Source organism: Myodes glareolus, chromosome 17, assembly GCF_982192425.1.
Source record: "Myodes glareolus chromosome 17, mMyoGla1.1, whole genome shotgun sequence".
Classification (NCBI taxonomy): domain Eukaryota; kingdom Metazoa; phylum Chordata; class Mammalia; order Rodentia; family Cricetidae; genus Myodes; species Myodes glareolus.
The window spans coordinates 50,436,549-50,461,964 of NC_142042.1; the positions used below are offsets into that span (position 1 = coordinate 50,436,549).

The 25,416-nt window shown below is 45.3% G+C and overlaps 1 long non-coding RNA gene across 2 annotated transcripts in view; it reads left to right on the top strand.

Moving 5' to 3' along the window:
• Positions 1–25,416, top strand: part of LOC125406429 (uncharacterized) — a 53,134-nt gene that overhangs the window by 24,145 nt on the left and 3,573 nt on the right. The window lies entirely within an intron of this gene.

The following is a 25,416-nucleotide window of genomic DNA, read 5'->3' on the forward strand; positions in this document are numbered from 1 at the left end:
TTGTTGCCTTAGGAGCTCAGGGTCAGACTAGTAGGTAGGCCACTTCTTGTCTGGCTGCTGCCATGATCTGGAATCTTGGATTTGCCCAGGTTTAATTTAAAGGATCAGTAGAATCAGGCCAACCTGGCAACAGTTGTGTTCATGCTGTGGGACAGGGTAAATGAGAGAGTTGCAGGATATCTGAGAGGGGTAGGAGATGGTTCTCAGAATACTCTGGCTGCACAGCTAGGTGGTGACCTCAGCTCCTGGTTATCAAGTGAAAAATTTGGAATTTGATTGTGAGGCTCCTTCCCTCTGGTCCAGATTGGCGTGAAGTTGCTGTAGTGGCCTGCAGGCTTGCAAGCAGAGCTTCCCTGGAACTATGGAGGAGCTTTCAGGGGCTTGCAGTGGCACACAGCCCCTTGTCTTGATGCAGTGTTGTGGAGAAACCATTGAGGCGCCTGAAGCCCATCTCTGCACAGAACTCCTCCACCTCACAAAGGCTTTCAGGCCATTGGTTCCGTGGCAGCAAGCCTAGAGTCCCATCTCTGACCAATCCTAGCCAAGGTGTTTGGTTGGTGGCCATCTTTAAGAGTGGTACACTGGGTTTTCTTCAATTTTGCTTTGAAGAGGGCAGAGGGCATGCTCCTGTGTCAAGCAATGTTTGGCATTCTCAGTGAACTATGGCCATCAAGCACAAATGTTTTTGCACAGCCCTCCACTAGCTTCCCTGTGCTTCTGTGAACATGGAAGCAGGCTCAGTAAACAGAAGCTTAGCCAGTAGTGCCCCCAGTGCAAGTACGATGGGCTCCTGCAGTTTCCTAGAACCACGAGAGTTGTGGGAGCAAACCAGACCTAGGTGGCCCATGTCAAGCAACACAGCCCTTGGTTTTCTGGGTATGGGAAACACAGTCTCCCTGGTCCTGAGGTTGCCATTCCTAGCAGGATCAGAGATGCTCTCTGCTGGGGATTCTCCATCCAAGGATGACACTGGGTTCCAGTGATAACTTTCTGATGCCCAACAGCTCATGTCTTGTGCAAAATCTCAGGGAAACTCTCGATTTTGTCTCAGCCTCCCCCAGCACACACATTTCCTCTCCAGAAACCACACACAATGCCCAGCATTTCTGGCCAGACACGTTCCCTTGGATGGTTACCTGTGAGGTCACCGGGAACATGTTGGAATATCACCTAGCAGGAGAGGAGTGAGTATGTGCTGTAGGTATCCAAGTGTGACAATTGATAATAGCTCATGTCTCCCTTGGTGTCTAGGTTGCCCTCTTCTGTCTACTCAAATCTCATGAGAGAGCTATGAGTCCCCTTCAAGCCTAGGCCTATCTACATGTATGTCGGTGTCCACAGAGGATAAAGAAATTTCTATTCAGAGGGGGTCTTGGCAACTTTGGAGACAGGAGAGAAATGTTTCCTGTGATGTGCCTGGTGTTTGAAGTGCATGGAAGGTGGTGTTGTGGGTACTTGATCTATGTGGAGAGGACAGATTATGAGAGCTCTGGTGGCAGGTCACAATGGTTGCCTGGTGATGCCTTGGAGACAGTTTGGCTTTGGAGTCTTCCCAGGCTGGAAGGCAAGGAGTCAGGTAGGATGGAATGTGTCTTTTTTTGATGTGTCCTTGTGTCTCAAACAGGGTCCTGTGAAGCCTGCCTCTTTGTATGAGGTTTGCAGATGTCCCTGAACCCTCATTGGCCCCAGTTGAGGACAAAGGGAGCTGCAGCCAACTGAAGCTGGATGGTGGGTACCTTGGTCATGAAGTTCAAGGTTTCCTGTTGCTCTTTTCCTCTCCCATTGGAGCATGGTACCCATTGTAGCATGGGACACTGGGCTCAGGCTTGAAAGCCTGGAGCCCTCACAAGTGCACACAGTTGCCTGCCCTTTGCCTTGTGTCCATCCTGTTACTGCCTTCCTGCCATCCTGTTACTGAGGAAGTCAGTGCTTGGCATGGGGTCCCACTCAGGTGGATGGTGGTGTCCTCAAGGACATCTGCCCTTCTTCACTTGTGTGCCTAATTCATGAATTGAGCCCACCAGTACCTAGGTGCTGCTCTAGGACCTCAGAGTTATTCTAGGAGACAGGCCCCTTCTTGGCTTCTACCATGACATAAAAGCTTGGTTTTGCCCAGTTTTAATTTAAGGTGTCAAGAGACCCAGGGCAACCTGGCAGCTATTGTGGAACAGGGTTAATGAGAGAGTTGTTGGATCTCTGACAGAGGTAGGGGGTGGCTCTCAGAATACTCTGGGTTCACAGCTATATGGTGGTTCTCTGCTCCTGGTTCAGAAGTCCATGAATTTGAATTTGATTCTGAGGCTCCTCCCCTCTCGTCCTGATTGGCTTGCAATTGCTGTAGTGGCCTGCAGGCTTGCAATCAAAGCTTCCCTGGAAAGAAAGAAGGAGCTTTGAGAAGCTTGCAGTGGCACAAAGCCCAGTGCTTCAGGGCAGTATATTGGAGAAGCCTTTGATGTCCCTGAGGAACATCTCTGCACAGAACTACTGCACAAAGGTCCACAGGCCTTTGGATTCCTTGCAACAGGTCTAGAGAACCATTTCTGGCCAGTCCTAGCCGAGTTGTTTTGTCAGTGACTACCTTGGAGTTTGATTCACTGGCTTTACTTTATGAGTGCAACCTTGTCACGCAACTGTTGATATTCTCGGCGCACAATGACCATAAGTGGAATTGCCTTGCACAACCCACTAGCAGCTCCCCATGCGTCTGTGAACATGGCAGTAGACTGGGTAAACAACAGCTCCCCTAGTTGTGCCCCCAGTGCAACTAAAATGATCTCCTGCAGTTTCCTTGACCGAGGAGAGATGTGTGAGAGAACTGGACCTAGGTGAACTGCATCTAACGTTACAGACCTTAATTTGCTGAAAAGAGAAGCACAACCTCCGTAGTCCTGAGGCCACCATATATGGAAGGAAAACAGAATCTCTCTGCAGAAGATTCTGCATCCTGTGCTGCACCCATGTTCCTGTGGTCACCTTGTGGTACCATCCAGTTCACATCATATGCACAAGCCCACTCAAGCAACCTCTATGTTTTGGCCCCATCTCCCCAGCAGCACACACAGCTCCTCTCCAGAAATCACATACACTGCCCAGCATCACTGACTAGATGCTCATGGTCTCAGGGCCAGGTAACCATTGTGGCAAAATGTGTGTCAGAAACATAAATCCCTCCCTGTCATCTTCTCTCCTCTCTTTCTGCAGGCCCTCCCTGACTTTCCTTTGCTTTCTCTGAGAAATGGTTTTCTCCTTGAGCTGTGCTGGGCTCACAATTGAGGCACTGGGACCTGCCAGCAGAGGTTTCTGATCCACAGCTACATCCCTAGAATGCTACAAGGAGTCTGGAAGGCACCTGCTACCAACATCATCATGTACCACCTCCTTGTGTGAACCTAGGGAGTACTGAGCTCAATTGAGGCGGATCATGCTGAATCCAGTAGAAGCCAGAATAGGGTGTAGAATGTAGGGTTCCCATCCGTACCAGATTTTACTGCCTTTTACTCTGCTGATAATGCCCCTCTCTTTAAAAAGGACCCTAATGCAGGCAGCATATACCTTTCTTCTCCTGCGTAGCCTACCTGCTTAAAATCCAGGGAAAAGTCACAGGTTCAAGGGTCAAAAAGCCACTTCTTCTACTTTGCACTGTCCATGCATCATCTCTTATGGCGTAAGTCACAAACAATCTCACACCAGTTTGGAACTGTGATTAATAGAATGATTATTTATTCAAAGGGGAAACAACTTACAAATTATCATCCCAGACAATAGACCCTCTGCGTGATCAGGAAAGGAGTCTAGGAGCCAGAAGCGGAGCCGGAAGCCAGAGAGAGAGTGGAGGACAGCCGCTGCTTTTTTAAAGAGAGAGAGACCACTCCCCAATGGGCTGGTATCTCAGCGGCTATTGGCTAAAGGAGCGGAAGGAGCTCCCGCAGCATCTCCCCCTTTTGTTTAAGTAAGAGAGTTCTAAGCCTACTACGAAATTATATACAGTAAGTACAAACCTACAAAATTATATACAATAAATACAAATATCCTATTCTAACTAACTTAAGTCTTGTATAACAAATAACTTGGCCAAGTCATGAGAGGAAAGTAACTATATTTATATAATCTTCAATCCCATTGAAGATCTGAGAAGGGAAATAATGTTACCTGAGTAAATAGGAAGTGCAATCAAACAACTTCCAGAACATGTAAAAAATCACAGAGACAACTGGCTACCTGGGCAAACACCCAAAGTCACGTTTGCAGCGTTGAAGCAACCAACTTTGGCTAAGGCCTGACGTAACTGACATACCATTTTCAAAGGCAAGAAACTTTTCAAAACTATCTTACCCTGTCTTGGCAGGATATGACAGTCCTGTTTTATCCATTTATGGATATTCTGTAACTCTGTCAGTAGTTGAGGTGTGGGCATTTCTTTACCCAAAGGCCAGTTCTGGCAAGAAGAAAGGCTCCAGGTGGAGTGTCTTTGGTGCTCAACATTCTCTAGGGAATAGATCGTTGTTGCCAGGAGCAATTGTGTCTCACTACCACAGAACTCTGAGTTAGATTAAAGGCCATTTTCTACAGCTCTTTGAAGAGGTTGAAGATTATCTATTTATACTAAATATAATATCTATGTATCTAAAGAACCTGATTAGTCTAATTATAAATGACAAACTTAGATGACTATCGATCTATATAATTCTCAATACCTATCTAACTTAAAGACTGAGACAATAAACAACTGTGCAATAAATGAGGACAATATGACCTCCAAATATAAACAATGTGCAAGTATACATTGCAATATGGTAAATATATATATCAATACATAAACAATATATAAGTTTCTTAATCAGAGGTAGAAGTGTACAATGCAATATGGTAAATATACATATATCAATATGATATATATATATCAATACATAAAAATGTTTTAAACAGAGGTAGAAGCATGCATGCATACAATAGTCAACAGAATTTAACTTTGTATCAATATATAAGAATCGATACCAATATATTTGTCTAAAAACAATAACTCACAAGTACAAATCTATTATTCCATAATCCAATTATCCCCCCCCTTTTTAAGATTCCTGGCTTATAAAATTCCTCCCCCAACCCTCAACCGTATAGTAATTATAACCAACCCCTAAATGATGTCCCTAACCCAAGGACAAACTTTACTGGGAGAGGGGATGTCGTTCTTTAGAATTACTTCCAGCTGTCATGGGGGCAGTTCTTTCTGGGGGATCCTGTGAAAGTAAAATGATGGTTAAATTTTAAGATCAATGTCTTTTAAAATAGGAAATAGTCTTTGAGTATTTTGTGGAGGTCTGGCCAGAATGTTGTACAAGATGTGCACCATTTCAGCTAACCATGTTGGAACCGTCTTGTGCAGCTGGTACTCAAAACAGGTCTTGTAGTAGCACTATCAGTATCTTGACGTCATATCAACCGGGTGGAGTTGTTATGGGGCCCCATCTTCTTCCTGGAAACTTCAAATGTCACTGCAGGAAAAACTCATTTTTTATTGTGGAAAACTAAAACAGTAATCATATAGACATATAGAGACATACATATATTCAATGAAGGGCATGATAGATATATTTAATGAAAGGTATGAAAGATATGATAAATCAGTCCCCTTGTATCAGTGGGTGATCGCACCCCTTGCGGGCCTGAGTTTTTTTTTTCATGTTCTTCCTCCTTCTGCTCCTCATTTGGATCATGGGGGGCTCAGTCGGTGCTCCAATGTGGGTCTCCGTCTGTATCACCATCCATCGTCGGATGAAGGATCTATGGTGATAAGCAAAATCTTCATCAGTATGGTTATAGGCCAAGGCCGGTTCAGGCACCCTCTCCTCTGTCCAGAGAACACTGATACAAGGGGACTGATCTAATGAGAGTTCACCAAGGCCAGTTGGACTGGAACTGAATGAGCACGTGATCCAACCAGATTTTCTGAATGTGACTGGATTCTCTGAATGTGGCTGGCCCAGAGCCTTTCTGAAAAGCCATTGACAATGACACTGGGACTTGTTTCCTCTGCATATACTGGATTTTTGGGATCCAGTCTGTTTGGATGTTCACCTTCCTGGACCTGAAGGGAGGGGGGAGGAACTTGAACTTCCCAAAGGGCAGGAAACCCTGACTGCTCTTAGGGATGGAGAGGGAGGAGGAGGGGGAGGGGGGAGTGGGAGGGTGTTGGGAGGAGGGGCGGAAATGGAAACTTTCATAATTTAATAAACTTTGAAAAAAAAGAAAGATATGATAAAAAGTAAAGATGTTTTCTAAACTCATTTTTCTTTCTGTCCCATATCATGGCTCTTGACATGAGACAGAAACTCCAGAAGCTCTGGGTTTTTCTTTTAACAACAGGCTTGGAATTAGAGAGGGACTGAGCCAGAGTCCAACTCCAAAACCAGCTCTATAAATTTAGAAATATGATTTAGTAAATTTTACTTACAGAACCTATTCAGTTTTCTTGATAGTCCCTATTGGGCCATTATTTTCCATCTGTCAGTATTCAAATATCCAGTCCCTTGAATTTTTCAAAGATGAGTGTTTTCCTGTGGAGATAAGAACAGAACCCTGCCCCCATTCTATGTTTTTCTTACCACCTGTATGAATATCATCATTGTAGATGAGCTGTCATTTCTCCTTTCCAAGAGGTTTCTCCTCTTCAGATCCAACCTTTATTAATTTTGATGGTATTCATAATTTTTCTTCTCCTGTGGAAACAAGAGCAAAACCCCTTCCCCAGCGTAGCACATCTCCTTGCTTCCATTGAGAGGTCAGCACGTCTTTGAAATAAACATGTTGGTTTAATTCAGAAGTTTTTTCCATTATCCAATGCCTCTCTGCTGCTGTTGTTCCTTTCTCATTAGCATTAAGAAAATTCAAGGTTAATAAAGCATTATGCAATCTATTTCTGGGGGTATCTTTCATCCCTTTCTGTTTGTTCAGCATATCCTTTATAGTACAATTTGATCTTTCTATAACTGCCTGACCAGTAGGATTATTTGGTATACCTGTAATGTGTTTTATATTATAATAAGCAAAAAAGCATTTCATTTTCTTAGATACATATGCTGGACCATTGTCTGTCTTTATTTGTGCAGGTATACCCATGATGGACATAACTTCCAATAAATGTGTGATTACCGAATCAGCCCTTTTCTGAGCTCAGGGCAGTTGCCCATTGAAAACCTGAATACATGTCTATGGTGTGGTGTACATATTTTAATTTACCAAATTCCATAAAGCGGAACACATCCTTCTACCAGATTTCATTTCTTTGAGTACCCTTTGGGTTACTCCCTGAAGGCAACAGTGTTTGATTATAGAAAGAACAAGTAGTACATCTCTTTATAATGTCCTTAGCCTGTTGCCATGTAATGGAAAACTCTTTCTTTAAGCCTTTACTATTGATGTGATTTTTTTTAATGAAATTCTGAGGCCTGTAGAACACTTGCAATCAATAATTGGTCAATTTCAGCGTTACCTTGTGCTAGAGGGCCAGGCAGACCAGTATGGGTCCAGATGTGTGTTATGTACATTGGACAAAGCCTATTCGTAATTATGTCCTGTACCTGGATAAACAATGAAGTCAACTCTGTGTCATCTGGTATGACTTCAGCAGTTTCAATATGCAAGATAACTCTTTCTGCATATTGTGAATCTGTAACTATATTAAGAGGTTCTTTAAAATCCCTTAGCACCATAAGAATGGCATATAATTCTGCCTTCTGGACAGAATTATAAGGGCTTTGTTCCACCTTACTCAATTCTTCTGATTTATAACCTGCTTTCCCTGATTTATTTGCATTGGTATAAAATGTCTGGGCTCCAGTTATTGGAACATCACGTACAATTCTCGGGAGAATCCAAGAAATTCTCTTTATGAGGTTAAATCTATCACTTTTGGGATAGTTGCTGTTAATTTCTCCCCAAAAATTAGCACAAGCTCTTTGCCATGGTTCATTATCTTCCCATAACTTTCTTATTTCCTCAGTAGTAAAAGGCACTATAATTTCTGCTGGGTCTATACCTGCTAGTTGACAAAGTCTCAGTTTACCTTTTATAATTAATTCAGAGACCTTTTCTACATAAGTTTTTTAATTTTTTACTTGGTTTATGAGGTATAAATATCCATTCTAAAATAATATCTTCCCTCTGCATTAAAATTCCTGTAGGAGAAATTCTGGAAGGCAGTATGACTAGGATGGAACTAAGATTCGGGTTTACCCTATCCACATGTGCCTCCTGTAATTTTTCCTCAATCATTTTCAGTTCCTTTTCTGCTTCAACTGTCAATTTTCAGGGACTATTCAAATCTTTATCACCATCTAAGGTTTTGTTTAAATGAACTATTAGATCAGGTGTTATCCCAACAGCTGGTCATAGACTGGAAATGTCTCCTAACAATCTTTGGAAGTCATTAATAGTCTGTAACCGTTCTCTCCTAATTTGTGGCTTTTGCTTTCGAATTTTCTCTAACTCTATTCTGTAACCTAGTTAATTAATAGAATCTCCTCTTTGAATCTTTTCAGGGGCAATTTGTAATCCCCACCTAGGCAAGACTTTCTTTACTTCTTCAAACATACTTTCCAAAGTATCTTTATTTGAATCAGATAATAAAATGTCATCCAAGTAATGATAAATTATGGACTTGGGAAATTGCTTACGAATTATTTCCAATGGATTATTAACAAAATATTGTCACAATGTGGGACTATTGAGTGTCCCCTGTGGGAGGACAGTTCATTGATATCTCCTAGTAGGCTGAGAATTATTATAAGTAGGCACTGTGAAGGCAATTTTTTCTCTATCCTTTTCTAGCAAAAGTATAGTGAAAAAACAATCTTTCAAATCAATAACTATAAGAGGCCACCCTCTTGATAATAGAGAAGGCAAAGGAATTCCAGATTGTAGCAGACCCATAGGTTGAATTACCTTGTTGACAGCTCTTAGATCTGTCACCATTCTCCATTTACCAGATTTCTTTTTTACAACAAACACAGGAGAATTCCAAGGGCTGGTTGATTCTTCAATATGGTTAGCATCTAGTTGCTCTTGTACCAGCTGTTCCAAAGTCTGTAATTTATCTTCAGCTAGAGGCCACTGCTTGATCCATATTGGCTTCTCAGTTAGCCATTTTAAAGGTAGGGCTGTTGGTACCTCTAAAGGTTTGCTATTGGCTGTATATTCTTGTACAGCCTGAATGGCTGGTGACCTTTTTCCATAATACCTCATTATATCCTTCCCAGAATTGTGAGTTCCTGGAACTACAGGAATGTTAATCTGGGTATTCCATTGCTGTAGCAGGTCACAGCCCCATAAATTTATTGCAATATTGGCTATATATGGCCTTAGTCTTCCTATTTGCCCTTCAGGCCCTTTGCATTCCACCCATCTTGTGCTTTGTTTTACACGAGATAGGGTTCCAATTCCCAGGAACTGAACATCTACCTCTTGAAGAGGCCAATTTGGATGCCAAGATTCTGGAGTAATGATACTTACATCCGCACCTGTGTCTAATAAGCCTTCAATAAAAATGCCATTTATACAGACTCTTAGCTTTGGTCTTTTATCGTTAATAGAAGTCTGCCAAAATATACGTTTACTCTGTCCTACTGAAATTTTTGACTCATTCTCCACATGTAATTCATCATTTAGACCAGTATTACTTTTTACAGCAGACATTGGATTTTTCAATTTTCTTGGTGAGACACATTTTCCACTGTAACTGGGAATGACTGGGCCACTTTTGGCTTGGGGGCCTGCGAGAGGCTCCTCAAGGAGTTTCCCGATGGTATTGGGTTGCCTTGTCTGTCTGTTGTTGACCTGCATTCATTGTACCAATGTCGGCCTTTACCGCATCTCCTACATATACCTGAAGGCTGAGGTCTCCTACTTTTGTCATTCCCAGAGGAGATATTTTTCCTAGAATTTCTTTGCCTGCAATCCCTTTTCAGATGTCCTAATTTACCACAATTAAAACATCTGGTAGCTTGATGTCTTCTCATAGCTTTGGAAATCGCTTCTTCTACCCAGGATTCATCATTATAGCTAAACGCCTCAACATTCATTGTATGCTGTATCCATTCTTCCATAGGTGCTGATCTAGATCTTAAAGGCCCAATTATCTTTTTAGATTCAGTATTTGCATTTTCAAAAGCTAGAGATTCAAGAAGTATTCATCTAGCTTCTGGGTCTGTTACCCCTATGTCCAGAGCCTTAATTAATCTTTGCATAAAGTCAGTAAAGGATTCTCTCTGTCCCTGCCTTACCCTTGTATATGATTTGACCCTTTTTGCTGGATCTTGTATTCTATTCAAAGCATTCAAGGCTGCTTTGTGACATAAGGACAGCGCTTCTTCGTCATAAAGAGCTTGGACCTGTGGATCAGCATATGCTCCTACACCAAGAATTTGATCTTGGGAAACCTCCACACCTTTTGCTCTTCCTTGCTGTTCCATATGTTTGGATTCTTCTCTGAAATAAACTCCAAACATCAAGGAAGGTCCATCATCTAAAACTGCAGACACTAGCTGAGAGAAATCATGAGGGCTAGCTCTGATATTAGAAGCCCAAGTCCTTATCATTTCCTTAACAAATGCAGAGTGCAAGCCGTAATTAACGACAGCTTACTTAATTTCTTTTAAATCATTCATTGCTATTGGTGTCCATCTAACTTCTTTAACTCCCTGTGAGCCTTTAGAAGTTGACACTTTGTCAGAATAAATTACAGGGTATGTCGTTAGAACCCTGGGTAATCCAGTTCTAATAGCTGGTGGTGGCATTGTATCCTGTCCTTGTGCCTTCTTACTCTGTTCAGCAGCTCCAATAATTTCTTCAATCATTTCTAATCTTTTTGTTATTGTCTCCCTTAAATCCTGAATCTCCTGACCTACCCGCGTTTCTAGGGATTTCACTAAGGTATCAGTTTTTTGGTTCCCATTCTGGAGGTACATTCTATCTGTTACTTTATCAAAACTTTGTGGTAACGTCTGAACATCAAATTCAACAGCCTGAACCCTTTCAGATAACTTCCTAGTACCCTTGGATATGGAGTCAATTTTGTCTATCATAGTATCCACTTGTTCAGACAACCCCTGATTTTCAATAATTTTAATCCTTTCAACTAGTTGTTCATTATTAGTCCGTAAAAATCATATCTTCCTTAATGATAAAATATTGAAAAGAAAACTGAAACCTAGTAACAAGTAAATTAATGTATCTCCATAGTCATATAAACCTTGCATGACATAATCCATTGTATTAATAAAGAAAACAGTAAAATTGGCATTGGAAACAAAAACTGCCATATTACCTCTTATCTAGTAGGTGGCGCTGTTGCTAAGTCATGACTAGAACCACTGCAAAGGTGACGGAAACAGGGTCCTGTTTCAGTGTCCGCCTTAGTATTTGTTAAAAACTAGGAAATATAAGTTGCTCAAGAAAGAAAATGTAATTAAATCAATTCCATACCTGGAACCAGAAACCCAGAATCCAGGGGTAGAAAAGAGTAACTCGGAAGCCACATATGCCTCCACATGACCGAGTTGTTCTGATTCATGCCACTAAAGCACCGCACTTACAAGGGAAATTTAAAAACAACTCAGAAAAGAGCAAACCAGGCAGGCAGAGACTGTCCCGAGCCTGTGGAGCTTGGGAGGCATGGGGTTTAATTGAACTGCTGGCTCCACACATAGGGCACAGGCTGCAGCTGTGGGAGGGCTCATGATTAGCTGAGCTGGTGGCAAGCAGTTGAGTGTGGGGGAAGGGGGTTTCTACAACCAAACGTGGGGCACCAGATGAAGGCATAAGTCACAAACAATCCCACACCAGTTTGGAATTATGATTAATAGAATGATTATTTATTCAAAGGGGAAACAACTTACAAATTATCATCCCAGACAACAGCCCCTCTGCGCAAACAGGAAATGAGTCTAGGAGCTGGAAGCAGAGCCGGAAGCCAGAGAGAGAGTGGAGGACAGCTGCTGCTTTTTTAAAGAGAGAGAGAGAGACCATGCCCCAATGGGCTGGTATCTCAATGGCTATTGGCTGAAGGAATGGAAGGAGCTCCCACAGCACATCTCAGTCACAAGAAAACTCAGAGATGTCTCTGAAATTAACAGAGGTGATGATCTGACCTGCTTGAACTCCTGTGTTGTGTGCTAGTGCTTGTGTGTGTGTCTTTCTGTGCATGTGGTTTGCTTTATACTTTCTTCCTGTTCAAGATACTAGTCCTGGAAGAGACTCTAAGAAGGGCCAGAGAGGTCACAGTGTGTAATATTTCTGGTGTTCAGCTCAAGATTAAATGGGTAGGGCACGAAAACACATAGCTGAAGACTTAAGGCTCCATCATTCAGTTCCAGCTCATGTGGGCATAAGTATGGAGTGGTCCAGTACACATTGCATATTTGTGGTGTTGGCTGTGTCTATACATGTATCTTGGAGGACAGGATCATTTTGTGGGAACCATACAAAAGTAGCAGTACCCGCTTATGATTGAGCCTGCCTGGCATTTCTAGGAACTCAGAGCCTGCCACCCTACACAGACACATGCCCCTTACACAAAATTCCCTGGGATCTCCATTTCTAGCCTTAGAGCAGATGCCTCCAGGAGGAAAGGGAGAGAGGGAGAGTTGGAAGAGCATAGACATGGTTGTCTCCAAGAGGCAGGGAGAGTGCTCTTCATTTAGGGGCTATCACTGATATTTTCAGCAGTGTGGAAATGTGTAGATGGGCCTCTGAGTGTCCACAAGGGTAAGATACCTGTTGGGAAGTGAATAGCATTTCCCAAATGAACACAGTTTATCACCCGGTGTCCAGACAGGAAAAGTTGCCTGGTATACATGGTAGGGACTGTGTCTAAGTACCAGGGATGGAGACAGTCAAAGATAATGGAGGAGGTGGAGGCAAAATAGAGGTAGATAGGTAGATCCATAGATAGAGAGAATGTAGGGAATGGAGATGAGAAGCTGTGTGTGGTGTTTGGGGTGTTTCTTAATGTTTGTTGGTGTTTCTCCATTCAAGTTGGTAGGCAGATGCACTCTTTCTATGGACACATGTTTCTGCTTCATGGGTCTGGGCCCCTGGATGAAGTATGAAGGCCCCTGAAGAGTGGCCTCTGGGGCACCGGAAACCAGTTGGCATATGACCGATGAGGACACGAGTGTTGTCTGTACTATAGGCATCCAAGTGTGACAAGTGAGAAGAGCTCATGTCTCCCTTGGTGTCTCGTTGCCATCCTATGCCTACTCAAAACTCTTGAGAAAGCTATGAGTCCCCTTCATGCCTTAGACCATCCACATATACATGGGTGTCCCCAGAGAATAAAGAAAGTTCAATGTCAGAGGTGTTTTGGGAAACTTTAGAGACAGAAGAGAAAATTTTCTTGAGGCATGCCTGGTGTTTGCTGTGGGTTGAAGGTGGTGGTGAGTGTGATTAAGGTCTGTGGGGAGAGGTCAGATTGTGTCAGAGCTGGAGTCAGCTCACAATGGTTGCCTGGCAATGCCTAGGAGATGGATGGGCTTGGGAGCCTGCCCAGGACTCGCAGAGAAGAAATATGTGTTCTTTCGATGTGCCCTTGAGCCTACAACATAGTCACGAGAGGCCTGGCTCTTCATGCAATGTCTTGAATGTCCCTGGCCCCTCACTGACCACTTCTGAGGGTAAAGTGTGGCTACAACCATGTGAAGCCAGATGGCAGGTAGCTTGGGCATGAAGTCCAAGGTTTCCTGTGTCTCTCTCCTCTCCCAATGAAGCATGGTACTCATGGAACCATGGGGATGGGGGCTGAGGCTGGCAGACCTGGAGCCCACATGAACATACACTGCTGCCTGCCCTTTGCCTTATGTCCATCCCATGGCTGCCTTCTGCCGTGTGGGAAGTCAGGGATGGGCTGGGGCCCTTCTCAGGTGGGTGTTGGTCTCCTCCATGGCATCTGCCCATCTTCTCTTGTGGTCCTAATTTGCAGACTGGTCTTACCACTCCCTAGTTGCTGCTCCAGGAGTTCTGGGTCAGCCTGGGAGTCAGAGCCCTTCTTACCTAGCTGCCATGACATGGAAGCTTGGTTTTTCCCAGGTTTAATTGAAGGTGCCCAAAGACCAGGCCAACCTAACAACAATCATGTTCATGCTGTGGAATAGGGTAAATGAGAGAGTTTCTCTATCTCTGATAGAGGTAGAGGGCTGCTTCTAGAATACTCTGGCTGCACAGCTAGAAGGAGACCTCAGCTCCTGGTTACCAAGTCCATGAATATGAATTTGATTTTGAGACTCCTCCCCTCTTGTCCAGATTAGCATGCAGTTGCTGTAGTGGCCTGCAGGCTGCAAACAGAGCTCTCTGAGATTCAAAGGCAGAGCCTTCAGGGGCTGGCAGAGGCACAAAGCCCAGTGTCTGAGGGCAGTATAGTGGAGAAGCCTTGAGATCCCTGAAACCCAACTCTGCACAGAGATCCTCCACCCCACAAAGGTCCACAGATCCTTGGATCCCTTGCAGCAGGGCTAGAGACTCATCTCTGGGCAGTCCTGTCCTAGTTCTGTGTTCGTTGGCCATCTTGGAGTATGCTGTCCTGGTGAAAGACCCCCAGTGTGGGGAGACTCTCAAGTCTCGAGATAACATGACTCCCCTAGTAACTCATGAGAGACTGTCCTTGCTGCAATCACATGAGGTTTAATGACAAGATAACAAGATGGGAACCAGTGCACTGGGGCCGAGACTCATAACCCATGCAGGGGAAGAGTTCGACCCCGAGTAGCTGGGAGAAGGGGTTTTTAAGGGAAGAAACCACAGCCCAGTAACCAAAAAGGGCAGGGAGGGTGTCACAGAAAATTCCCAAAATACCAGTGATGGTCACAAGGGGCAACTCCCTGCCTCAAGATCACTCTCAAGGTCATAATCAGCTAGTTCCTGAAACACAGTATTCCAAAAATACTAATGATAATTACTACGGGGAAACTCCCTGTTTCTCAAGATTATTCTCAAGATTACAATCTAACTTTATCTTCAGCTAATTCCTGAAACCATGAACTGGCTAATCCTAGATTTCTGATTTTTCTCTTCCTGCTAGATTTTTGACTCTATTTTTTTCTGCTGGGGGGATCTGGATTTATCCAGGTCTTTCACTGGGTTTCCTTTAATTTTACTTTGGAGAAGGTGGATATAGTCCACCTCTGTCATGCCACAGTTGGCATTCTGAATCCACTATGCCCATAAACAGAATTGATTTGCATTGTTGGCCAGCAGTTCCCCTGTCTTCTGTGAACATGGCAGCAGGCTGAGTAAAGAGCACCTCCCTGAGTAGTGCCTCAGGTGAAATTAGGATGGTCTCCTGCAGTTTCCTGGACCCACAAGAGTTGTCAGAGCCAGCCAAACATGGGTGACTGACAATGAGTGCCACAGGCCTTGGAGTGCTGGGCATGGGAAGCACAGCATCCATGGTCCTGAGGCTGCCATGTCTGGCAGGATCAGAGAACCTCTCTGCAGGGGATTCCGCATCCTGGGCTGACTCAGGATTTCTGGGGTGACCTTGTGGTGCCTGCCACCCCACATCATGTGCACAAGCCTGGCCAGGGAATCTCTAGATTTGTCTCAGCCTCCCCAGCAGCACACACAGGTTCTTTCCAGAAACTGCAAACGCTGTCCAGTATTTCTGCCCAGGTGTTCATGGTCTCAGTGCCAGGTAACCATTGTGGCAAAATGTCCGTCATCCACATAACTCTTTCCCTTCCATAATATCTCCTCTCTGTGTGAGGACTATTCCTGGCTTTCCATTGCTTTCTCTGAGAAATGTCTTTCTCCTTTAGCTGTTCTTGGATCCAAACTCAGGGACTGGGACCTGCTGGAAGAGGTTTCTGATCCACAACTATATCCTCAGAACCCAATAAGGGGTCTGGATGGCATCCACTACCCACATTATCATGTAAAACTCCTTGTGTGTACCTATAGGGAACAAGCTCAATTGGGTGTGGTGGCTCCATTTGAATCCAAATAGAAGCAACCACAATAGGATGAGGAATGTAGGGTGCCCATTCAGACCTAGTTTCACTGCCCTTTCCTCCCCTGACAAACCCCCTTTCTTTGATAAGGTTCACCTATGGAGGCAACATACATCTGCCTTCTCCAGCGTAGGCCACCTGAGTAAAACCCAGGGCAAAGTCACAGGGTCAAGGGTTGAAAAGCCCCTTTTCCTGCTCTGCACTTGGATTTCTGTCCAAGAATCATCTCAACTACAAGAATACTCAGAGTTGTCTCTGAAATTAACAGAGGGCTGGATCTGACCTCATTGAACTCTCTCTCTCTCTCTCTCTCTCTCTCTCTCTCTCTCTCTGTGTGTGTGTGTGTGTGTGTGTGTGTGTGTGTGTGTGTGTTTGGTTTGGTTTTTACTTTGTCCCTGTGCAGGAGACTAGTCTTGGGGGAACTGATAAGAAGTGAAAGTGAGGTCACAGTGTGTACCAGCTTTGGTTGTCATATCAGTGTTAAATGCGAAGGATCCAGTGGCACATAGCTGAAGACATTTAAGGCTCCATCCTTCAGTTCCAGCTCTAGTGGTTATAATTATGGAGTGGTTCAGTAAAAATTAAATGTTGTGGTGTGGGTGGTGCCTGTACGTGTCATTTGGAGAATGAGAGCATTTTGTAGCAATGATAGAGAAGTGGCAGGACCCTCATTATGATTGGCCCAACTGATATTTCTAGGAACTGAGAGCCTGTCACCCAACATAGATACATTCTCCCCCTCTCAAACATTCCCTGGGAACTCCATCTGTAGCCTCAGAGGAGATACCTCCCGGAAGCTTTGTAGAGAGGGAGAGTTGGAAGATCATGGATAGGGTTGTCTCCAGAAGGTAGGGAGAGTGCTCTTCATTTAGGGGCCATCATTGCTATTCTCAGCAGTGGGGAAGTGTGTATATGGGCCTCTGAGTGCCCACAAGGTTAGGATTCCTGTTGGTCTGTGAAAAGCATTTCCTCTGTGAACATGGTATATCACCTGGTGTCACCTGGTATCAGTAGGCCTAGCTGCTGAGGATACCATGGATGGGATTGTGTCTTGGTGCCAGGGTTGGAGACAGTCAGAGATAATGGAGGAGGTGGAGGCAAAGTAGAGGTGGAAAGGTAGATCCATAGATAGAGAGAAGGAAAATGGCGGTGGGGTGAGAGACTGTGTTGTTAGGAGCTGTGAACACCCAGACCCTGAAAAAACTTTTCTTCCTCTGATCTGCATGCCTACAGCTGCTCTGAGTATGAGACCCTTACGAGCTTTTGTTGGTAGGAGAAATGTTTCTGGTGCATTTGCCTGGGGTGGGATATCTCTATATCAGCTGCACTGAACACAATAAAGGGGGCATTCTTGGGGCATTCCTATATCAAGGATGACTTGTGTCTCTATCTGTCTGTGAGTCATTGTGTGTTTCCATCTCTAGCCTCTTGCCCAGCTCACAAACTGTATGATGGCAAATAGAGTGCAGAAAAGTGGAGGTCCCACTGAGATTGGGGACTAGGGAATATTGAGAGGTTGCCCTCGGAAATGGTGAGGGTGGATTGGACAGAGTTATGTGCTTTTGCATCCCCAGAGTTGCTCTGTGGGACACCCTCTGAAATAGTGGGCAGGAGGCTGAATTGAAAGACCTCAAAAAGGAAAAAGCGTAAAGAGAGTACAAAAAATAGTACCAAAAAGACTAAAAAAGTGTTAGCTTAAAAGAGTAAATGGGTGCATTTTCAGTCCTAGAGACGCTCTGAGTGATGCCCTCTTGAAGACTGACCAGAAGTAATGAGGAGGAGGTGGGAAGGTGGCGGTGAATTGAAGGCCTCAAAAAGATAAAGTGTGTACAGATGTGTGTTATTGTGTTGATTGTTCTGTCTTTTGTGTTCTGGACTGGAGAAAGACATTTGATTCTGGGAACTGCTAAGAAAGGTATTTTGACTTTAAAATATGAGCCTAAGGATTTGATGCTTTGGCAAAGGGGTTCTGCTTTTGTCTCCACAGAGAATGAGAACCTGAGGATTTATTCCACATCCATGTCCTTTGATTCACCAAGACACCCCAAGATGTTTCAGTAAAATACCCCCAAGAATGCAACGCCCCCATTCAGCATGAAGTGGCCAGACAGGTTGACAATGCCCAAACTCCCTAGAAGAATGTTAATGTGGTTCCAAAGCAGCAAGCCTGCTTTCCCGAGTTCCTCTCCACACCATGCACCAGTTTGGACCCAGAACACCTGCAGCTGGAGCTAGAATGCTGAGGAAGCAGAGCTTTGCTAGGTGGCTGTGATGAAAGGTGAGTTGCCTCAGTCCAGTTGGTTCCCAGACTTGGGGATGCTGTGGTGCTGCCAGGAGTATCAGCAAATGTGAAAACAATTGCTGGAGCCAAACAAGCTGGAGCTGCACAGACCCTGCTGAGCTATCCAAAAAGGCAGCAGAGGGGCAAGGAGAAGGTGGTGACAGATCCAGGCTCTACACACCCAAGAGTCAGTAGTGTGAGTGGTAGGCTGTGCCCCAGAACCTGAGAAATGTGCCTAGTAGCTGCTGAAGGACTCTGAGCCTGGCTGATGTCTGGGCCGGTTGTGGTGGTGGAAGCTGGTGGGATTTACTGAATAAGGCAGAGGCACAAGGAACTGCCAAGCCATCCTGAAGACTTTGTGATCACCACGAGCATGCTATTGTCACTGCTGCAGCCTCCTTCATGGCAGCTAAAATTGTCATCCATCAGAAGGCTGCTATGACTATCCTGTAGCTGGTATCAGCATTTAATATCATTCATGTTGACCATAAAATGATCATTTTTGCTGTGGCATTTTCCATCTTATGAGAGCAGTTGAATTTCTTGTGGGATTTACATGTGGTTAGTTGCTCTTCTTTTATCTAATTATATTTTTAAAGGGGGGGGAGTGAGATGTTGGGAACTGTGAACTCCCAGATCCTGAACCAACTTGTTTTACCCTGATATGAGTGCCTACAGCTGCTCTGAGCACAAGATCCTCAGGAGTTCCTGCTGTCAGGAGAGTAGTTTCTGGTGCATTTGGCTGGGGCATGGCCTTCTCTATATAAGCTGCCGCTGAACACAATAAAGGGGAAATTTTTGGGGAATTCCTGTTTCAAGGATTACCTGTATCTCTGTCTGTGAGTCTTTGTGTGTTTCAATCTGTAGTTCCTTGACCAGTTCATAAACTCTATGGCAGCGCATATAGTGCAGACAGGCATTGAGCGCCATAGTGCATGTGGTTTTGGGAGTTTATTAACGTTTATTGGTGTTTTTTATATAGGTTGGTGGGCAGATGCACACTGTCTATGGACACTTGCTTCTGTTCGATGGGTCTGGAATCCTGGAAGGGAATATGAAGGCCCCTGTATTGGATGGTCGCCTGTGAGGACAATTGGATCCTGTAGGAATGTCACCAAATAGGACAGGGGAGTTTATGTGTTGTAGGCATCCAATAGCTCATGTCTCCCTTGGTGTCTGGTACCTGGTCCTATGTCTGCTGGGATCTCTTGAGAGAGCTATGAGTCCACTCCATACCCAGGCCCGTCCATATGTAGATGGTTTACAAAGAGGATGACAATATCCATGTCAGAGTGGGTCTTGCTGTGCTTAGAGACAGGTGAGATAGGTTTCCTGATATGGGTCTATTCTTCACTGTGGGTTGAAGGTGTTGGTGTGGGTGATTGAGGACTGTGGGGACATTACAGATTGTGACAGAGCTGAGGCAGGTCACAATGGTCACCTGGTGATGCCTAGGATATGGTGATGCCTGGGAGCCTGCCCAGGTCTGGTAGGCAAAGAGTCAGGAAGGATGGAATGGTTTTGCCCAGTTTAATTTAAGGTGTCAGCACACCCAGGCCAACCTGGCAACAGTCATGTTCATGCTGAGTAACAGGGTAATTGAGAGAGTTGGTTTATCTCTGACAAGGGTAGGAGGGGGCTCTCAGAATACTCTAGCTTCACTGCTAGGTGGTGACCTCAGCTCCTGGGTATCAAGTCAATAATTTGGAATTTGTTTCTGAGGCTACTACCCTCTGGTCCATATTGGTATGCAGTTGCTGTTGTGGCCTGCAGGCTCACAAGAAGAGCTCTGCTGGATCCAAAGGAGGAGGAGTTTTAGGGTTTGGCACAGGCACAAAGCCCAGTGTTTCAGGACAGTATCATGGAGAAGCCATTAAGGTCCCTTGAGTCCAGCTCTGCACAGAACTCCTCCAGCCAGCAATGGTCCACAGGCCCATGGATCCATTACAGCAAGACTAGAGACCCATCTCTGGCTCATAAGTTGCCTAGTGGTTTGGTCGGTGGCCATCATGGAGTGTGGTGCACTGGGTTTCCTTTATATTTCCTTGAAGAGGGTGGAGGGAGTGCACCTTTGTAGGACTTGATCATAATTCAAAATTTTCTTTAGGTCCCCATTGGATTATCAGCATCCTCAACTAGCAGGAAGTAGCCTGGATTACTATGCCCACATTCCCTAAAAAATGGACTATGGATATTTTCCTTTGTTTAAACAAATAAATATTATGATTGGCCTGCCTGGCATTTCTAGGAACTCATAGCCTGCCACCCAACCCAGACACATGTCACCACCCCAACCATTCCCTGGGAATTCCATTTCTAACCTCAGACCAGTTCCTTCCCAGAGGTTTGGTAGAGATCAAGAGTTGGAAGAGCATAGAGGGTTTTCTTCAGGAGGCAGGGAAAGGGCTCTTCCTTTAGGGGCCATCATTGATATTCTCAGCCATGTGGAAGTGTGGAGGTGGAGCTTTGAGTGCCCACAAGGGTAAGATTTCTGTTGGGCAGTGAAAAACATTTCACAAATGAACATGGTATATCACCTGATGTCCAGACAGGCCTAGTACATGAGGATACTGTGGATGGGACTGTGTCTAGGTGCCAGGGATGGAGACAGTCAGAGATAATGGAGGAGGTAGAGGCAAAGTAGAGGTGGATAGGTAGACCCATAGAAAGAGAGGAGGAGATGGGGTTGAGAGTGAGAGACTGTGTGTCGGGTGTTGAGTATTTTTTAATGTTTTTGTTGTTTTCCATACAGGTTTGTGGGCAGATGCACTGTGTCTATGGACATGTATTTCTGTTCCATTTGTCAGGACCCCTAGAGGAAATTCTGAAGGCCCCTGGATGGATGGCTCTGAGGGCCCCTGGAACCTGTTGGGATGTCACCTAAGAGGAAAGGGGCGGGTATATCCTGCAGGTATCCATGTGTGACAAGTGAAAATAGTTCATGTCTCCCTTGTCTAGGTGGCCTTTCATCCCTCTACTCGAATCTCCTGAGAGAGCTATAAGTCCCCTCCATGCCTAAGCCCATCCACATGTAGATGGTTTCCACAGAGGACAAAGAAGGTTCCATGTCAGAGCAGTCTTGGCAGCTTTGGAGACAGGAGAGAAAAGTTTCCTGAGAGGTGCCTGGTGTGGGCTGTGGGGTGAAAGTGGTATTGTAGGTGACTGAAATCTGTGAGGAGAGGACAGATTGTGATAGAGCAGAAGGCAGCTCACAATGGTTACCTGGTGATGACTAGATGTCTAGGTTTGGGAGCCTTCACAGGGCCTGCAGACAAGGAGGCAGGTGGGATGGAATGTGTCTTTCCTTGATGTGTCCTTGAGCCTAGAACAGGGTTCTGGGAAGCCTGCCTCTTTGTGTTATGTGTCAGGTGACCTGCACCCCTTACTGGTCCCAGTTGAGGATGCTGTTGTTCAGCAACCACCTGAAGCCTGATGGAGGGTAGCTTGGGAATAAAATCCATGGTTCTCTGTAGCTATCCTCTTCCTTCGTAGTGTGGTAGCCATGGCTCAGGCTGGTGAAACTTGGGCCCTCACAAATGCACACATCTGTTTGCCCTTTGGCTTTTGTCCATCGAATTTCCACCTTCTTCCAGGTTGGAAGTCAGTACTGGGACTTGGGCCTCACTCAGGTATGTGGTGGAATCGTCCAGGACATCTGAACATCATTTCCTGTGGCACTAATTCACAGACTGGGTCTTAGAATACTCTGGCTGCACAGATAGGATGTGACCCTCAGCTCTTGGTTCCCAAGTTCATGAATAAGAATTTGATTCTGAGGATCCTACCCTCTGGTCTATATTGGCCTGAAGTTGCTGTAGTGACCTGCAGGCTTGCAAACAGTGCTCCCCTGGAATCAAATGTGGAGCATTCATGGGCTGGCAGTGACACATACCCAGTGTCTCAGGGCAGTGTAGTGGAGAAGGCTTTGAGGTCCCTGAAGTCCATCTCTGTACAGAACTTCTCCACATCCCTAAGGTCCACAGGCCATTGGATCCCTTGCAACAGGCCTCGAGACTGATATCTGGCCAGTCCTGGCCTAGTTGTTTGGTTGTTGGTCATCTTGGAGTGTGGTGCACTAGGTTTCCTTTATTTTATCTTTAGGGATGGTGGAGGGAGTGCACCCATGTTCCACAAGGGTGGGCATTCTTAGTGCACAACTGCCATCAAGCAGAATTGTTTTTCTGATCCTGTCAGCAGCTCCCCCTTGTTTCTGGGGATAAGGACTGTGTAAAGATCAGCTCCTCCAGTAGTGCTCCAGTGCAACTAAGATGGTCTCCTGCAGTTTTGTTGACACAGGAGAGGTGTTGAAGAAACTAGACCTATGTGACCCACATCAATCACCACAGCCCTTGGTTTGTTGGACAAGGGAAGTACCACCTTCCTGGTGTACTGTGTTTCCTTTATTTTTGCTTTGGAGAGGGCAGAGGGAGTTAATCTCTGTTGTGTGACAGTTGCCATTCTGCCAGCCAGTGGAATATTTTTGCTGATCCCCCCTGCAGCTCCCCCTTGCTTTTGTGAACATGGCAGCTACCCAGGTAATGAGCATCTCCCCTAGTAATGTGCTCCGTGCCACTAGATAGTCTTCACTTTCCTTGACCCACAAGAGGAGCGGGAGCAGGCATGACCTAGGTGATCCACACCCAGCTACACAGTCCTTGGTTTGATGAGCAAGGGAAGAACAACCCCCCACCACGGTCCTGAGATCCCCAAATCTGGCAGGATCGGAGAACCTCTCTACAGGAGATTCTGGCTGCCTTTGGGTTCCTGTGGTGACATGTGGTGAACCCAACCCATATCATGTGCACAATCCTGTCCAGGGCACCTCTAGCTTTTGGCTCAGCCTCCCCAGCAAAACACACAGCTACTCTTTGGAAACCACAAACACTGCCCAGAATCTTTGGCCACATGCTAATAGTCGCAGGGCCAGGTAACAATTCTGGCAAAATGTTTGACATCTACATAAATTCCCTCCCTGCCATCCTCTTTCCTCTCTGTCAGCAGCAACCATTTAGGCTTTCCTTTCCTTTCTCTGAGAAATGGATTTTCCTTGAACTGTGCTGGGCTCCCAATTCAGGTACTGGAACCAGCCAGGAGAGGTTTCTGATCCACACCTCCATACCTAGAACCCTTTCACGAGTCTGGAAGATATCTGCTACCAACATCATCATGTGCCACCTCCTTGTGTGTAGCTAGTGGGCACTGAGCTGAGTTCAGTGTCACAGCTCAGGGTGAATCCGAGTAGAAGCAGCCCAAGTAAGGTGTGGAAGGAAGGGTGCCCATCCAGACCAGGTTTCACTACCCTTGCCTCCCCTGACAAACCCCCTCACATTGATAAGGGACACCCATGCAGGCAGCATACACCTGCCTTCTCCTGCCTTGACCACCTGCGTAAAACCCAGGGAGAAGTTACAGGGTTAAGGATCAAAAAGCCTCTTCTCTTGCTTTGCACTGTCCAGACATCATCTCAGCTACAAGAATACTCAGAGATGTATCTGAAATTAACAGAGGGCCTGATCTGACCTCCTTTAACTCCTTTTGTGTGTGTGTGTGTGTGTGTGTGTGTGTGTGTGTGTGTGTGTGTGTTTCATTTGGTTTATCCTTTGTCCCTGTCCAAGCGACTAGTCCTGGGAGAGGTCATAGGAAGTGCATGGGAGTTCACAGTGTGTAACTGTTGAGGAGGTCAAATCAGAATAAAATGTGTAGGACAGTTGCACATAGCTTAAGACTTTTAAGGATCCACTTTTAGTTCCATCTCATGTGGGAATAAGTATGGAGTGGTCCAGGACATATTGCATGTTTGTGGTGTGGGCTGTGTCTATACATGTGGATTGGAGGATAAGAGCATTTTATGGTAACCATAAAGAAGTGGCAGTACTCTCATTATGATTGCCCCACCTAGTATATGCAGAAACTCAGAGCCTGCCACCCAACTCAGACACATGCTTCTCCAATCCAACATTCCCTGGGAACTCCATTTCTCACATCAGAACAGATGCTTCCAGGAGGCTTAGTAGAGGGAGAGTAGGAAGTGCATAGACAGGGTTGTCTGCAGAGGCAGGGAGAGTGCTCTTTTTTCGTGGGCCATCATTGATATCCATAGCATTGTGGATGTGTGGATGTGGAACTCTGAGTGCCCACAAGAGTAGGTTTTCTGTTGGGCAGCAAAAAACATTTCCCAAATAAGCACGGTATATATCCTGGTGTCCAGACAGGCTTAGCTGCTGAGAATATCATGAATGAGACTGTGTCTAGGTGCCAGGGATGGAGACAGTCAGAGACAATGGAGGAGGTGGAGGCAATGTAGAGGTTCATAGGTAGATCCATAGAAAGAGAGAAGGAGATGGGGTTGGGAGTGAGAGCCCGTGTGGGGGGTGTTGGGTGTTTGTTTATGTTTGTTGGTGTTTTTCCATACAGGGAAGATGCACTCTGTCTATGGACATATGTTTCTGATCCATGTATTGGGGTTCCTGGGAAGGATTATAAAGACCCCTAGATGGTTGTCTGTTGGGACACCTGGAGCCCATTGGGATGTCATCAAGTAGGAGAGGGGTGGGTATGTGCTATAGCCATCTAAGTGTGACAAGTGAGCATAGCTCATGTCTCTCTTAGTGTCTCAGTTGCCTGTCCTTAGTCTACTTGAATATCTTGAGGGAGATTATGATTCCCCTGCTGCCAGACTGTTCCACATGTAGGTGGGTGTCGGCAGTGAATAAAACATGTTCTATGTCTGCAGGGTTCTTGGCAACTTAGAGAATGTAGAGAAATCTTTCCTGAGAGGTGCCTGGTGCTTGCTCTGAGATGAAGGTGTTGATGTGGGGTATGGAGGTCTGTGGGGAAAAGACAGACTGTGACAGAGCTGGAGTCAGGTCACAATGGTTGCCTGGTGATGCCTCAGAGATAGTTAGCCTTGGGAGCCTGAGTAAGGTTGGTAGACAAGGAGGCAGGTGGGATGAAATGGGTTTTCTTTCAATGTGTCCTTGTGCCCATAACAGGGTCGTAGGTGACCTGCCTCTTAGTGCATGGTATCCTATGACACTGGGACCTTCCTGACCCCTGCAGTGGACAATGTTGGGCTGCAGCCACCTGAAGTCAGATGGCGGGTAGCTTGAGCAAGAAGTTAAAGGTTTCCTGTTGCTGTTT